This window comes from Pangasianodon hypophthalmus, chromosome 19 (genome assembly GCF_027358585.1).
Source record: "Pangasianodon hypophthalmus isolate fPanHyp1 chromosome 19, fPanHyp1.pri, whole genome shotgun sequence".
In the NCBI taxonomy this organism is placed as follows: Eukaryota; Metazoa; Chordata; class Actinopteri; order Siluriformes; family Pangasiidae; genus Pangasianodon; species Pangasianodon hypophthalmus.
The window spans coordinates 20565944-20581050 of NC_069728.1; the positions used below are offsets into that span (position 1 = coordinate 20565944).

Below are 15107 nucleotides of genomic sequence, written 5' to 3' on the forward strand. Positions count from 1 at the left end.
TTTGTTAATAAAGCTTTCTGAGCGATGAGCATAAATATATTTTTTAACACTTTCTTACAATTAGACCAATTTTTTCCAGTAGGGTGTTTAATGAAACTGAGAGACTGAACAGCATTTTCTACACGCAAACAGGCTACCGTAAAACGTAATGCACGCATGCACAAATATTCTGAAGAGCAGATGGAGTGACTGCAGTGCAGGAGAGCAAAGCAAACAAACCGCATTTTAAAATCATTGTGCAATTATAATTGCCATCAATGTTAGTTGTAAAATGGTAGATTTTGCAGTTTCCTGTAGGTGTATTTAATTTTTTTGTGTCAAACAAAAGCCTAAAGTGTGGTTTTTGACTATTTTTTGTCAAAATATTTCAGGCCAAAGTGAGAGTACAAGAGGAAAGGGAAGGCCATGATCAAACTGAGAGTACAAGTGAGATGCATAACATTCATACCTTGATCCGGATTTGACCTGGGCTTGCTGCAGCCACAGGGTAGAGCATTAACCACTATATGATCCCGACTTGACATGCCTTGGCAGTTGCGACAGCAGTTATGCTGCCAGATATTCACATCCTGGATGAGGCATGGGATGCACCGATACACATTCAGCTTGGGGTAGTGAGATATGACTTCCTTTCACTTTCCCATTGGCAACCTTCACAACCCTGCACAGCTTGAAGGGAACCAACAAACAACTTCCCCAAGGCCATGCTGTGACGTGGATTCGAACTGCGGTTGCTGCGGCCACAACGCAGAGTACTAACCACTATACGATCACGGCTCCACATGTCTCTGTAGTTGTGAAGATAGTTATTATAACAGAAACTCATCTCCTGGCTGAAGCATTGGCTGCAATGGTACACGTTCAGCCTGGGGAACCGAGATATCGTCTCATTTCGCTTTCACAATGGCAACATTTACAACCCTGCATAGCTTCAAGGTAACCAACAAACAACTTTCCCACTGGAGACCATGCACAGCTTTGAGCTTTGTGGAAGTCAACAAACAACTTTCTCCACAACTCTGGATGGGGTAAGAGAGAGCCTGGCCAGCCTGGGATGGAAAGCCAAGTCTTCTGACCCATAATCCATCTTCAGCTTGCGTCAGGGAAATCCTACCACATCAGGCTTTCCCCCCTGCAGAAGGGCTGCGAGATATAAACCATGGCCAAAGTCTGAGTAAAAGAGTAGTGTAGAAAGTCCATGCTGTGACCCAGATACGAATGGGGGGTTGCTGCGGCCACAAAGCAAAGTAATGACCACTACGCAATGCACCCTGCAAGCGGGACTGAATGCTGTGACTCCAGTTGCTGGCTGAAAAACGAGACCTGCAACTCAGTCTCTCATTGGTTACAAGGAAAGGTGACGCTTATTTCAACGCGTTGCACAAGATAGAAGCCACTTCCTATACCGGGAGTCGAACCCGGGCCGCCTGGGTGAAAACCAGGAATCCTAACCGCTAGACCATATGGGACCTCTGCTCATGTAACTGCATACTAAGGGCTGTGTCTATGGTCCAGAAACAGCCCGGGTCAGGAGAAGAGCATTTTTTGAGCTGGGCAGGCTGTAGTTTCATCTCTGGGTGGGTCAAACAGCACCATTATCCATAATGCTGGGGAGGATAAAGGAGAGCTGAGCCAGCCAGGAGTCGAACCTAGAATCTTCTGATCCGTAGTCAGACGCGTTATCCATTGCGCCACTGGCCCACACCTTAGTGGTGGAAGTCAATGCTCCTTGATTTCACTGTTTCTTGCAAGACGCACCGCTGGTTTACAAGCCATGACCAAACTGAGAATACAAGAGGTATGGGGCCAGGGGTTCGGCCATGTGTAGTGAGATAAGGCTTCATTTCACTTTCCCACTGGCAACCTTCACAACTCTCGAGGGAACCAACAAACAACTTCCCAACTGGAGACCATGCACAGCTTTTAGATTTGTGGAAGTCATCAAAGAACTTTCTCCACAACTTTGGTTGGGGTAAGAGAGAGCCTGGCCAGCTTGGGATGGAAAGCCGAATCTTCTGACCCGTAATCCATCTATGGCTTCCGTCAGGGAGATCCTACCACATCAGGCTTTCCCACTGCAGAAGGGCTGTCAGATACAAACCATGGCCAAAGTCCGTTTAAAAGAGGAGTGTGGAGAGTTCATGCCATTACCCAGATACGAACAGGGGGTTGCTGCGGCCAGAACGCAGAGTACTAACCACTATACGATCACGGCTCCACATGTTTCTGCAGTTGTGAGGATAGTTATTATAACAGAAACTCATCTCCTGGATGAAGCATTGGCTGCAATGGTACACATTGAGTCTGAGGAACTGAGATATCGTCTCATTTCACTTTCACAATGGCAACATTTACAACCCTGCATAGCTTCAAGGTAACCAACAAACAACTTTCCCACTGGAGACCATGCACAGCTTTCAGCTTTGTGGAAGTCAACAAACAACTTTCTCCACAACTCTGGATGTGGTAAGAGAGAGCCTGGCCAGCCTGGGATGGAAAGCCAAGTCTTCTGACCCGTAATCCATCTATGGCTTGCGTCAGGGAGATCCTATCACATCAGGCTTTCCCACTGCAGAAGGGCTGCGAGATACAAACCATGGTCAAAGTCCGATTAAAAGAGGAGTGCGGAGAGTCCATGCCGTTACCCAGATACGAACAGGGAGGTGCTGTGGCGACAACGCAGAGTACTAACCACTAGACGCTCAATGGCTCCACAGTCGAGAGAATTGTCATTACGTCTGAAAAACATCTCGTGGGCGATGCAACGGTACATGTTCGGCCTGGACTAGTGAGATATGGCTTCATGTCACTTTCCCACTGCACAGCTTCGAGGGAAGCAACAAGCAACTTCACCACTGTAGAAGGGCTGTGGGATACAAACAATGGCCAAAGTACAAGAAGAACGTGGAAAGGCCATGCTGTGACCCGGATTCGGACCGGGGTTGCTGTGGCCACAACGCAGAGTACTAACCACTATACGATCACGGCTCCATATAGCCTTACAGTGAAGGAAGTCATTATTAACTCAGAAAAACATCTGATCTCAGGCTGAAGCATGGACTGCACTGGTACATGTCTGGCCAGGGGTGGTGTGATAAAGTTTCATTTCGCTTTTCCACTGGGGACTTTCACTGTGATTGAGCTGGTGATCACACTTTCAACTGTACATCTGTAGAAGTTGCTGAGGATTTCGGTTGACATGCCAAATTTCCTCAGCCTTCTTAAGAAGTACAGTCACTGCTGGGATCTCCTCAGGAGCTGCTGAGTGTTGTGAGACCAGGTGAGGTCCTCGCTGACATAAATTCCAAGGAATTTAAAGGTTTTCACCCTTTCCACCTCTGTCTCACCGATGTAGACTGGGGTGTGCTGCTCCTTCCTCCTCCTTCTAGGATCAATAATCATCTCCTTGGTCTTGTCTATATTTAAGTGGAGATTATTTTCCTGACACCAGGCCATCAGTCCTGCTACCTCCCTTCTGTATGATGTTTCCTAACCACCAGTGATCAGTCCGATGACTGCGGTGTCATTCACAAATTTTATTATCCTGGTGTTGGTCCAGGAGGACACGCAGTCATAGGTGAAGAATGTGTACAGCAGTGGGCTCAGGACACAGGGCCACATTAAACATTTGACTTGACTTTAATCTCAGCAGACCACAAAATCTTTTTCAAAAGCTCTTAGATTTTCTAACAGGGCCTTTCTCAGAAGTGGCCTCCTTCTTGCTGCTCTCCTATTTCAGCCAGTGAACTTGAGTGTTGGAGGTGGACTACTGGAAACTTCTCTGACAATTGCCCTTTATGCCCAGCACAGTTTGGCCTGATCTTGGTAGTGTCTGGATTGTGCCATATTTTTTCCACTTTGTTATAATGGAATTCACAGCGTTTCTTTTTTTTTCAACCTAACAACTTCATCTCAAAGCTTCACAGGCACTTCCTTGGTCTTTATGACAGCAGGACTGATCTGATCTTCCATTTTAGCTGTGAGAGCTAACAAAGTTAGAGATATTTATTGTGCAAGCATAAAATTAGACACAGGTAAATTTAAAATGAACACGTGTACTCTGTTTAACATATTTAGTGTGAGCTCTCAAAAATGAAATACCAGTCCTACTTTAGTTTGTTAAAAGGAAGGGGGGGTGAATACTTATCAATAAAGCAGTTTTTAGAGTTTAAAAAAAATAATTCTTAGGGCACCTAAATGCTTTAGTTAATTTGTTGCAGGGGCAATTAACATGGCTCACCAATTGGTTATTTGTCTGTGGGCTGTATTAACAAGCTGTTTGTCTTTCCTTCTCTCTCATAGTGAGCCGAGTCAGAGTGTTCTGTTTGTGTGTGTGTGTGTGTGTGTACACACACAACAAGTGAGCTGAAGGTGAGTTGCTGGATTCCTATAAGATTGTTTGATAAGTCTGCTATGTTACTCTCCCTGACAGTGAACAATGCCACAGCATGTCTCATCTTTGGCATGGTATAGAACAGGGCTGGGATTATGTGCATGCTAATAATCAGGAAAGAAAGAAACATAAAAAAAAAAAAAAAATTTAAATTGCACTTTAGTGTCCGATAAATGTCCGTAAAGACTCTCCCAACTCAAACTTCCTCCAACATTAACTCATGTATGTAAATCTCAAATATAGATTGAATTAAATTATAAATAGCAGATGGAGAGTAGTATCTAAGACAGAGGTATTTAAATTTTTTCCTCATGAGTCCCACTTCCCAATTGTTTGAGAACTCAACCCAAAAAAACAAACCCTTGTCAAATTATTGCCTATTATTACCTGGAAAATAAAATTAAATAAAACCACAGCAACAACACAGTAGAACACTGGTGGTGGTAAACACAGTGGTAAGACACATAACAGTACATTTTGGATATAATCCTTTTATAAATCGCTTGTCTTATGTCCCCCTGAAACCATGAATGGTCTCTGACTGTTGCAGGAGAACTGCAGTCACATCATCTGCACTTCAGAAAAGCAGATAAAAAATTTTTTTATGGAAATATAAATTTATGTAACTGAACATATTTTGTAGAACAGAATTATTCATCAATAGTGAAGTATAAAGGTCTGGCCATGAGTAGCTGAAGTCTTCATTAATCCTTTGGAGTTTATTTACTATGTACTATGAATTCATTTTAATTTACCATAATGTTATGGACTTTTCTGTGCACTAAGCATTGTATAGGCTCAGTCCTAACAGTTTCAGTTGAGGGGCAACAATATTACTTTTAATTCTTTTAACCTCTGAATGTTTTTGTTAATAAAGCTTTCTGTGCGATGAGCATAAATATATTTTTTAACACTTTCTTACAATTAGACCAATTTTTTCCAGTAGGGTGTTTAATGAAACTGAGAGACTGAACAGCATTTTCTACACGCAAACAGGCTACCGTAAAACGTAATGCACGCATGCACAAATATTCTGAAGAGCAGATGGAATGACTGCAGTGCAGGAGAGCAAAGCAAACAAACCGCATTTTAAAATCATTGTGCAATTATAATTGCCATCAATGTTAGTTGTAAAATGGTAGATTTTGCAGTTTCCTGTAGGTGTATTTAATTTTTTTGTGTCAAACAAAAGCCTAAAGTGTGGTTTTTGACTATTTTTTGTCAAAATATTTCAGGCCAAAGTGAGAGTACAAGAGGAAAGGGAAAAGTCCATGCTATGACCCAGATTCCAACTGGGGTCATTTCGCTATTCCACCCAAGAGCTGCCGCTGGTTACAGGCCATGATCAAACTGAGAGTACAAGTGAGATGCATAACATTCATACCTTGATCCGGATTTGACCTGGGCTTGCTGCAGCCACAGGGTAGAGCATTAACCACTATATGATCCCGACTTGACATGCCTTGGCAGTTGCGACAGCAGTTATGCTGCCAGATATTCACATCCTGGATGAGGCATGGGATGCACCGATACACATTCAGCTTGGGGTAGTGAGATATGACTTCCTTTCACTTTCCCATTGGCAACCTTCACAACCCTGCACAGCTTGAAGGGAACCAACAAACAACTTCCCCAAGGCCATGCTGTGACGTGGATTCGAACTGCGGTTGCTGCGGCCACAACGCAGAGTACTAACCACTATACGATCACGGCTCCACATGTCTCTGTAGTTGTGAAGATAGTTATTATAACAGAAACTCATCTCCTGGCTGAAGCATTGGCTGCAATGGTACACGTTCAGCCTGGGGAACCGAGATATCGTCTCATTTCGCTTTCACAATGGCAACATTTACAACCCTGCATAGCTTCAAGGTAACCAACAAACAACTTTCCCACTGGAGACCATGCACAGCTTTGAGCTTTGTGGAAGTCAACAAACAACTTTCTCCACAACTCTGGATGGGGTAAGAGAGAGCCTGGCCAGCCTGGGATGGAAAGCCAAGTCTTCTGACCCATAATCCATCTTCAGCTTGCGTCAGGGAAATCCTACCACATCAGGCTTTCCCCCCTGCAGAAGGGCTGCGAGATATAAACCATGGCCAAAGTCTGAGTAAAAGAGTAGTGTAGAAAGTCCATGCTGTGACCCAGATACGAATGGGGGGTTGCTGCGGCCACAAAGCAAAGTAATGACCACTACGCAATGCACCCTGCAAGCGGGACTGAATGCTGTGACTCCAGTTGCTGGCTGAAAAACGAGACCTGCAACTCAGTCTCTCATTGGTTACGAGGAAAGGTGATGCTTATTTCAACACGTTGCACAAGATAGAAGCCACTTCCCATACCGGGAGTCGAACCCGGGCCGCCTGGGTGAAAACCAGGAATCCTAACCGCTAGACCATATGGGACCTCTGCTCATGTAACTGCATACTAAGGGCTGTGTCTATGGTCCAGAAACAGCCCGGGTCAGGAGAAGAGCATTTTTTGAGCTGGGCAGGCTGTAGTTTCATCTCTGGGTGGGTCAAACAGCACCATTATCCATAATGATGGGGAGGATAAAGGAGAGCCGAGCCAGCCAGGAGTCGAACCTAGAATCTTCTGATCCGTAGTCAGACGCGTTATCCATTGCGCCACTGGCCCACACCTTAGTGGTGGAAGTCAATGCTCCTTGATTTCACTGTTTCTTGCAAGACGCACCGCTGGTTTACAAGCCATGACCAAACTGAGAATACAAGAGGTATGGGGCCAGGGGTTCGGCCATGTGTAGTGAGATAAGGCTTCATTTCACTTTCCCACTGGCAACCTTCACAACTCTCGAGGGAACCAACAAACAACTTCCCAACTGGAGACCATGCACAGCTTTTAGATTTGTGGAAGTCATCAAAGAACTTTCTCCACAACTTTGGTTGGGGTAAGAGAGAGCCTGGCCAGCTTGGGATGGAAAGCCGAATCTTCTGACCCGTAATCCATCTATGGCTTCCGTCAGGGAGATCCTACCACATCAGGCTTTCCCACTGCAGAAGGGCTGTCAGATACAAACCATGGCCAAAGTCCGTTTAAAAGAGGAGTGTGGAGAGTTCATGCCGTTACCCAGATACGAACAGGGGGTTGCTGCTGCCAGAACGCAGAGTACTAACCACTATACGATCACGGCTCCACATGTTTCTGCAGTTGTGAGGATAGTTATTATAACAGAAACTCATCTCCTGGATGAAGCATTGGCTGCAATGGTACACATTGAGTCTGAGGAACTGAGATATCGTCTCATTTCACTTTCACAATGGCAACATTTACAACCCTGCATAGCTTCAAGGTAACCAACAAACAACTTTCCCACTGGAGACCATGCACAGCTTTCAGCTTTGTGGAAGTCAACAAACAACTTTCTCCACAACTCTGGATGTGGTAAGAGAGAGCCTGGCCAGCCTGGGATGGAAAGCCAAGTCTTCTGACCCGTAATCCATCTATGGCTTGCGTCAGGGAGATCCTATCACATCAGGCTTTCCCACTGCAGAAGGGCTGCGAGATACAAACCATGGTCAAAGTCCGATTAAAAGAGGAGTGCGGAGAGTCCATGCCGTTACCCAGATACGAACAGGGAGGTGCTGTGGCGACAACGCAGAGTACTAACCACTAGACGCTCAATGGCTCCACAGTCGAGAGAATTGTCATTACGTCTGAAAAACATCTCGTGGGCGATGCAACGGTACATGTTCGGCCTGGACTAGTGAGATATGGCTTCATGTCACTTTCCCACTGCACAGCTTCGAGGGAAGCAACAAGCAACTTCACCACTGTAGAAGGGCTGTGGGATACAAACAATGGCCAAAGTACAAGAAGAACGTGGAAAGGCCATGCCGTGACCCGGATTCGAACCGGGGTTGCTGCGGCCACAACGCAGAGTACTAACCACTATACGATCACGGCTCCATATAGCCTTACAGTGAAGGAAGTCATTATTAACCCAGAAAAACATCTGATCACAGGCTGAAGCATGGAATGCACTGGTACATGTCCGGCCAGGGGTGGTGTGATAAAGTTTCATTTCCCTTTTCCACTGGGGACTTTCACTGTGATTGAGCTGGTGATCACACTTTCAACTGTACATCTGTAGAAGTTGCTGAGGATTTCGGTTGACATTCCAAATTTCCTCAGCCTTCTTAAGAAGTACAGTCACTGCTGGGATCTCCTCAGGAGCTGCTGAGTGTTGTGAGACCAGGTGAGGTCCTCGCTGACATAAATTCCAAGGAATTTAAAGGTTTTCACCCTTTCCACCTCTGTCTCACCGATGTAGACTGGGGTGTGCTGCTCCTTCCTCCTCCTTCTAGGATCAATAATCATCTCCTTGGTCTTGTCTATATTTAAGTGGAGATTATTTTCCTGACACCAGGCCATCAGTCCTGCTACCTCCCTTCTGTATGATGTTTCCTAACCACCAGTGATCGGTCCGATGACTGGTGTCATTCGCAAATTTTATTATCCTGGTGTTGGTCCAGGAGGCCACGCAGTCATAGGTGAAGAGTGTGTACAGCAGTGGGCTCAGGACACAGACTTGGGGGGTCTGTGCTAACAGTTCTGATGCCTGATGTCCGATTTCCCACTCTGACTGACTGGGGTCTGTCTGTCTGTCTGTCAGGAAGTTCAGCACCCAGTTACAGAGGGAGGGTGTCAGTCCGAGGGTGAGGAGCTTTTCGGCGAGCCTCTGTGGTATGACTGTGTTGAATGCCGAGCTGTAGTCAATGAATAGCATTCTCATGTATGTGTCCTTACCCTCGAAGTGTGTGAGGGCTCTGCGGATGGCATCCACAAGCATGGGATGCACTGGTACACGTTCGGCCAGGGGTTGTGAGATAAAGTTTCATTTCGCTTTCCCACTGGCAACCTTCACGACTTCGAGGGAACCAACAAACAATTTCCCCACTGGAGAAGCATTGTGGGATACAAACAATGAACAAAGTACAAGAAGAATGAGGAAAGGCCATGGCAGGACCAAGATTTGAACAGGGGTTGCTGTGGCCACAAGGCAGAGTACTAACCACTATACGATCATGGCGCCATAGGCGAGAGAATTGTTATTAAGGCTGAAAAACATCATGTGGATGAGGCATGGGATGCACTGGCACAAGTTCACCCTGGGTGACTCTAATTTTACTTTCCCACTGCACAGCTTCAAGGGAACCAACAAACAATTTCCCCACTGGAGAAGACCTGTGGGATACAAACAATGACGACAATACAAGAAGAAAAGGGAAAGGCCATGCCATGACCCAGATTCGAAACAGGGTTGGTGCGGCCACAACGCAGAATACTAACCACTATACAATCATGGCTCCTCACCCTTCAGCTGATGGGACAGCTACTGCTGTGGGTTGTATCCCCAGCCCTTCTCAGTAACCATAGAACAGCCTAACCATTTAACAACAGCAGCAACAACAATTTTATTATTATTATTTTTTTTTTAAATTATTATTACAACAACATCTTTTATATTGTAATCAATGTTCTTTAAGAATATGAATACCTTTAGTGTCATTGTACAAGTGCAGTAAGATTCAGTGTGCAGTTCATCCTGGGAGTCAAACCCAGGCTGCTTTGGTGAAAACCATGTTTCTAGACCATGAGGAACGAAAATGAAGAAATCCACCTACAAGGAGTTTCTTCAGCTGGTCTCAAGTTCCAACTTTTATTGCACTGGCTATGAATTTACAAAAAAGCAGCTATTTTTTTATTTCTAAATATGATGTTTCAGAATATTGGTCTATATGTACACTAATTTTTATGTGTACATAATTTGACAATTCAACAGTTTTTACCTAGAAGGTCAATGTGGTATGAAGAGAATGTTTTTCTTTTAATGTTTTTTTTTCTTTTTTATTACAAGCAGATTTTTATCACGTTTTTTATTACACTCAGATTTTTATCACGTTATGTAAGCTTGCCACTTGCCATTTCAATCTTGTTCCGAGAGGGCGTGTCAGAGTTCATGGAAGCAGCATGAGATGCAGTTGCTGTACCCGTTTCTGCACCTGGATGATTTGCCTTTCAGCAACCTGTTGGTTCAGCTGCTGGCTCTGCCACACAGGCAGCTATGACAGTCCACTGAGCCAGTATAGGCAAACCATTTCAAAGATCAATAGAGTAATGCAGAATTATTATTCAGAATTAAGGAAATGCATGGAATATGCATATTATGTCATTCTAGTAACCTAGAACTCAATTTTGATATATGAGTCAGGTTCGTGTGGACACTGTGACACTCCAGTAGCATTAGTCTAGCTATTTTATGCTCTTTCTATTTTCTTGGAGTATGCACCAAGCTATATAATAAGTGATAAAAATTGTGTTAGAAATGATGTCTTTCAATAAAAGGGGAAAATATGTTAAAAACACACAACAGGATCACATCTAATAGATACCTGCATTGTTTTTTAATTATACAAGCTATAGAGGTGGCTTTGTTTACAGTATCATGTTGTATGACTTCTTGTATGCCCCCAACATTTCCTGTATACAAGACAGAATTGAAGAGCAGATCTTGGTATCCTAGGCACTGTCAGATCTTACTCAGGCTATTAAGGGGATTAATAGAGTTTGCTGCCGTAACCGGTAGGCTGACCCTATCTTCAACAGAGGACTAAAGAACTCTAAAAACAATCACATTTGCATGCTTGGTTTGCAAAGGTTTGTAATTGGTGATTTTAGATATCACTTTCTGTAATGGTCACATGATGGAAGTTTCATGAAAACTGACAGTTCTTTTGCAACATTTTCTTGGTCTCTTCATTACAAAATTGTTACCTCTAACTCAAAAACCTGTGTAAATAAAAAAGGGGTGTCAAACTCAAATTCTGCACGGGCCACATCAGCATTTTTGGGAGACGCTGAAAGGCTGTAAGTCTATATACGTAAAGAAGAACTAACAGAAACAACTAAAGTGTATGTACTATTAGATACTGATTAAAATAAAAGGTTTTTTTTAATGCATTTCGTTGTTTAATAATATATTTTTGGATAACAGCTGCTGTGGTGAGAAACAGGAGCAGCCAGTAGGGTTGATACATTTTCTGTTAGAAAGCTACTCGCCTTGATAGCTACACAGTAAGCACAGAGATATCGAGAGGAGAGCTGTTGAAGGAGCTGCTGGAGTTTACTGCAAAAGACAAGTAGATCAGGATTTCTAATATAAGGTGTAATTTTCCCCAAAAGGGGCCATCACTAGCTTGTGGCTTTCACCTTGTTTAAGTTCAAGATCATGCTCCACCAGGTATGCCCCTCTCTCTTTGCCTCACAGCAGTCACTGAAAGAACAAAGATGATAAGACACAGGTGAGAATCATCATGCGTTACCTGTCGGTTCAACCCACCTCCTCTTAGTCCACACCTACTCTACCACAGGCTCCATCCACATTGCCTGTGTTGGCAACAAGCTTTGCAGCTCCTCCTGCTGAAAAGCCACCAAAGAGCATGATGCTAACACCAGTGTGCTTGATCACAGAAATGGTGTTACCTGGGTGTTGGGATGAATTTGTTTTGTGCCAAACATTATACTTTAGCTTTTTCATAAAGTTTAATAATGCTCAGTAAACATTTGACTCGACTTTATTCTCAGCAGACCACAAAATCTTTTTCAAAAGCTCTTAGATTTTCTAACAGGGCCTTTCTCAGAAGTGGACTCCTTCTTGCCGCTGTCCTATTTCAGCCAGTGAACTTGAGTGTTGGAGGTGGACTATTGGAAACTTCTCTGACAATTGCCCTTTATGCCTCCGCACAGTTTGACCTGATCTTGGTAGTGTCTGGATTGTGCCATATTTTATCCACTTTGTTATAAGGGATTTCACAGTGCTTCTTTTTTTTCAACCTAACAACTTCATCTCAAAGCTTCACAGGCACTTCCTTGGTCTTTATGACAGCAGGACTGATCTGATCTTCCATTTTAGCTGTGAGAGCTAACAAAGTTAGAGATATTTATTGTGCAAGCATAAAATTAGACACAGGTAAATTTAAAATGAACACAGGTGTACCCTGTTTAACATATTTAATGTGAGCTCTCGAAAATGAAATACTAGTCCTAATTTAGGTTGTTAAAAGGAAGGGGGGTGAATACTTATCAATAAAGCAGTTTTTAGAGCACCTAAATGCTTTAGTTAATTTGATGCAGCAGGGGGGGCATGGCCAATTAACATGGCTCACCAATTGGTTATTTGTGTGTGGGCTGTATTAACAAGCTGTTTGTCTTTCCTTCTCTCTCATAGTGAGCCGAGTCAGAGTGTTCTGTTTGTGTGTGTGTGTGTGTGTGTGTGTGTGTGTGTGTGTGTGTGCACGCACGACAAGTGAGCTGAAGGTGAGTCGCTGGAAAGCAGCCAACCATTCTACAGCCAACCATTCTACAGGCTACCGTAAAACGTAATGCACGCATGCACAAATATTCTGAAGAGCCGGTGGAGTGACTGCAGTGCAGGAGAGCAAAGCAAACAAACCGCATTTTAAAATTGCATTGTCCAATTATAATATTTTTAGTTGTAAAATGGTAGATTTTGCAGTTTCTTGTAGGCATATTTAATTTTTTTTTGTCAAACAAAAACCTAAAGTGTGGTTTTTGACTATTTTTTGTCTAAATATTTCAGGCCAAAGTGAGAGTACAAGAGGAAAGGGATACCGTGACCCAGATTCCAACTGGGGTCATTTCGCTATTCCACCCAAGACCTGCTGCTGGTTACAGGCCATGATCAAACTGAAAGTACGAGTGAGATGCATAACATTCATACCTTGATCCAGATTCAACCTGGGCTTGCTGCAGCCACAGAGCAGAGCATTAACCACTATATGATCCTGACTTGACACGCCTTGGCAGTTGCGACAGCAGTTATGCTGCCAGATATTCATATCCTGGATGAAGCATGGGATGCACCGATACACATTCAGCTTGGGGTAGTGAGATATGGCTTCCTTTCACTTTCCCACTGGCAACCTTCACAACCCTGCACAGCTTCAAGGGAACCGACCAACAACTTCCCCAAGGCCATACCTCCCCATACCTCTTGTATTCTCAGTTTGGTCATGGCTTGTAAACCAGCAGTGCGTCTTGCAAGGAACAGTGAAATCAAGGAGCATTGACTTCTACAACTGAGGTGTGGGCCAGTGGCGCAATGGATAATGCGTCTGACTATGTATCAGAAGATTCTAGGTTCGACTCCTGGCTGGCTTGGCTCTCCTTTATCCACCCCAGTATGATGGATAATGGTGCTGTTTGACCCACCCAGAAATCAAAGTACAGCCTGCCCAACTCAAAAAGTGCTCTTCTCCTCACCCAGGCTGTTTCTGGACCATAGACTCAGCCCTTAGTATGCAGACACATGAGCCGAGGTCCCATATGGTCTAGCGGTTAGGATTCCTGGTTTTCACCCAGGTGGCCCGGGTTCGACTCCCGGTATAGGAAGTGGCTTTTATCCTGTGCTACGTGTTGAAATGAACATTACCTTTCCTTGTGACCGATGTGAGACTGAGTTGCAGGTCTCGTTTTTCAGCCAGCAACTGGAGTCACAGCGTTCAGTCCCGCTTGCAGGGTGCATTGCATAGTGGTCATTACTTTGCTTTGTGGCCACAGCAACCCCCTGTTCGTATCTGGGTAACGGCATGGACTCTCCGCACTCCTCTTTTAATCTACGTAAGCTGTAGATGGATTATGGGTCAGAAGATTTGGCTTTCCATCCCAGGCTGGCCAGGCTCTCTCTTACCCCATCCAGAGTTGTGGAGAAAGTTGTTTGTTGACTTCCACAAAGCTCAAAGCTGTGCATGGTCTCCAGTGGGAAAGTTGTTTGTTGGTTACCTTGCAAGACGCACTGCTGGTTTACAAGCCATGACCAAACTGAGAATACAAGAGGTATGGGGAGGTATGGCCTTGGGGAAGTTGTTTGTCGGTTCCCTTGAAGCTGTGCAGGGTTGTGAAGGTTGCCAGTTGGAAAGTGAAATCAAGCCATATCTCACTACCCCAGGCTGAATGTGTATTGGTGCATCCCATGCTTCATCCAGGATATGAATTTCTGGCAGCATAACTGCTGTTGAAACTGTCAAGTCAGGATCATATAGTGGTTAATGCTCTGCCCTGTGGCTGCAGCAAGCCCAGGTTGAATCCAGATCAAGGAATGAATGTTATGCATCTCACTTGTAGTCTCGGTTTGATCATGGCCTGTAAGCTTGGGTGGGATAGCGAAATGACCCTAGTTGGAATCTGGGTCACGGCATGGACTTTTCCCTTTCCTCTTGTACTCTCACTTTGGCCTGAAATATTTTGACAAAAAATAGTCAAAAACCACTCTTTAGGTTTTTGTTTGACACAAAAAAAATTAAATACACCTACAGGAAACTGCAAAATCTACCATTTTACAACTAACATTGATGGCAATTATAATTGCACAATGATTTTAAGATGCGGTTTGTTTGCTTTGCTCTCCTGCACTGCAGTCACTCCACCAGCTCTTCAGAATATTTGTGCATGCGTGCATTACGTTTTACGGTAGCCTGTTTGTGTGTAGAAAATGCTGTTCAGTCTTTCAGTTTCATTAAACACCCTACTGGAAAAAATTGGTCTAATTATAAGAAAGTGTTAAAAAATATATTTATGCTCATCGCACAGAAAGCTTTATTAACAAAAACATTCAGAGGTTAAAAGAATTAAAAGTAATATTGTTGCCCCTCAACTGAAACTGTTAGGACTGAGC

At 44.0% G+C, this 15107-nt stretch overlaps 6 non-coding genes across 6 annotated transcripts; 1 reads left to right on the forward strand and 5 right to left on the reverse strand.

Moving 5' to 3' along the window:
* Nucleotides 1–1397: 1397 nt before the first annotated feature.
* trnae-uuc (transfer RNA glutamic acid (anticodon UUC)) lies at nucleotides 1398–1469 on the reverse strand. Its single transcript has one exon. It is a non-coding gene; the product is annotated as a tRNA-Glu (tRNA).
* Nucleotides 1470–1628: 159 nt separating this feature from the next.
* On the reverse strand, nucleotides 1629–1701 carry trnar-acg (transfer RNA arginine (anticodon ACG)). The gene has a single exon. It is a non-coding gene; the product is annotated as a tRNA-Arg (tRNA).
* A 5025-nt stretch (nucleotides 1702–6726) lies between these two features.
* trnae-uuc (transfer RNA glutamic acid (anticodon UUC)) lies at nucleotides 6727–6798 on the reverse strand. Its single transcript has one exon. It is a non-coding gene; the product is annotated as a tRNA-Glu (tRNA).
* A 159-nt stretch (nucleotides 6799–6957) lies between these two features.
* On the reverse strand, nucleotides 6958–7030 carry trnar-acg (transfer RNA arginine (anticodon ACG)). Its single transcript has one exon. It is a non-coding gene; the product is annotated as a tRNA-Arg (tRNA).
* A 1215-nt stretch (nucleotides 7031–8245) lies between these two features.
* On the reverse strand, nucleotides 8246–8317 carry trnah-gug (transfer RNA histidin (anticodon GUG)). The gene has a single exon. It is a non-coding gene; the product is annotated as a tRNA-His (tRNA).
* Nucleotides 8318–13753: 5436 nt separating this feature from the next.
* Nucleotides 13754–13825, forward strand: trnae-uuc (transfer RNA glutamic acid (anticodon UUC)). Its single transcript has one exon. It is a non-coding gene; the product is annotated as a tRNA-Glu (tRNA).
* Nucleotides 13826–15107: the final 1282 nt, after the last annotated feature.